Below are 1,726 nucleotides of genomic sequence, written 5' to 3'. Positions count from 1 at the left end.
GCACATTTAATGTTTGAAATGTTTGAGTTCATATGATTGACTGAGAAATTGTTGAGATTTCTTCATTAACTCTAGAGGAGACATGGAATTATCAAGGGTTTTTTTTCTCAGTAGAAAGGAGAAAATGTCATGTTTAAGGAGAGGAGGGGAGACTTACATGAAAACAACAATCAACTATCAGTCAACAATCTTATTGCCTCAACATTTATGTTAACCCTCATTTTTTTTAACAACAATTTGTGTTGTCAGAATTTAATTAGTGTAAAGCAACTACAGCAATTAATTATATTTAGCTTCATCACTTTACATAAATAAATGAACACACACAAACTGAAAATATATTTTAGTATATTGTCATTATATAAAAAAAAAACCTAGAAGAGTTTAGTTTCATTAATTTAAACAAACAAACCAACAAACACTGAAAATGTAGTTTAGTCAAAGTTGCCATCATATGAAAAAGAGATCTACAACAGCAGAATTATACAACATACTGTGACAGTTATGATGCAAAACGCAATCACATATCTACTGTTATCAAAATGTTTAACCACTGCATGTGTGGAACTTTTTTTGCTTGCTTAATATCTTAATTTTAACAAATCAATATTGATTTTTAAACCCCAAGATTGATATTTTAGTCTATGCTAGAGGACATGTTCGGTTCACTTAGTTTTGCTGTGGCCACAACATTAATTTGTTAACATCAGATTAATCAAATTAACACCAAAGTTATTAACATCTTTTTTTTTTTTTTTTGTGGCCACAACTTCTAATGTAGAGAGAAAAATATCCTTTTCTCGTGGCCGTGAGTTTAATGCATAAACACACCTGCATTTGCATTGCAACCTGGGAAACATCTTTTATGCATTTGTATCAGGGGGGAAACAAGTAAAATGATGTGTTGGTGTGCAAGTAAATACAATTCATACATAATATTGTATGATAATATTATAGGATTGTATAATTCATACCTCAAGGCTCAGTACTAGGACCGTTACTTTTCACGCTTTTCATGTTACCCTTGGGAGATATTATTAGGAAAGGAAAAATGGTGTTAGCTTTCACTGTTTATTCACTGTTTTTCACTGTATTTTTCTTCGCAGCCTGACAAAACATACCAATTTTAAAAACTACACTCTAAAAAATGGTGGGTTGAATATTGACAAACCCAGCTTCGTCTGTTTGGATTATTGTTTGGATGTTTGGATCACCTGTAAATAAACTGCATTTGGGTTCGTCACTACGCTCGTCTTCAGTGGACTAAATCGTTACAGAATACACGACCACCACCATGAACCCAGCAGATCATCTTTTTCGCCTCCGTCAAGGTAATCGCTCCATAGAGGATTATGTTCAAGACTTTTGTGGACTCTGTCACCAAGTGGATTTTAATGAAACATTCCTGAAAGACATTTTCCGTTTTGGTTTGGACAAAAGCATTTCACGTTTAATGCCACATAATACCCCACACTGGTCACTAGAGCAGTATATAGACTTTGCTCTGCAGTTGAGTGGATCTGCTTTCACTGTGGGTGTCATGGAGAAGGAACATGACACTTCCCAAAAGTCTGCTCACATCATGCCAGTTAAGGTAAAGTTTACTCATGTCATATCTACCAAGTCAAAGCCTGATCACATCATGTCTGCCAAGCCAGAGTCTGCTAACATCATGTCTGCTACCCCAGGGCCTGCTCACGTCACGTCTGCCAAACCAGAGCCTGCT

The 1,726-nt window shown here is 35.3% G+C and overlaps 1 protein-coding gene across 1 annotated transcript in view; it reads right to left on the bottom strand.

Annotated features, from left to right (window-relative positions):
• LOC107680295 (protein FAM19A5-like) overlaps window positions 1–1,726 on the bottom strand; it is a 104,806-nt gene that overhangs the window by 61,778 nt on the left and 41,302 nt on the right. The window lies entirely within an intron of this gene.

This window comes from Sinocyclocheilus anshuiensis, unplaced genomic scaffold (genome assembly GCF_001515605.1).
Source record: "Sinocyclocheilus anshuiensis isolate Anshui unplaced genomic scaffold, SAMN03320099.WGS_v1.1 scaffold1434, whole genome shotgun sequence".
NCBI classification, from domain to species: domain Eukaryota; kingdom Metazoa; phylum Chordata; class Actinopteri; order Cypriniformes; family Cyprinidae; genus Sinocyclocheilus; species Sinocyclocheilus anshuiensis.
This window is presented reverse-complemented; position numbering and strand designations above follow the sequence as displayed.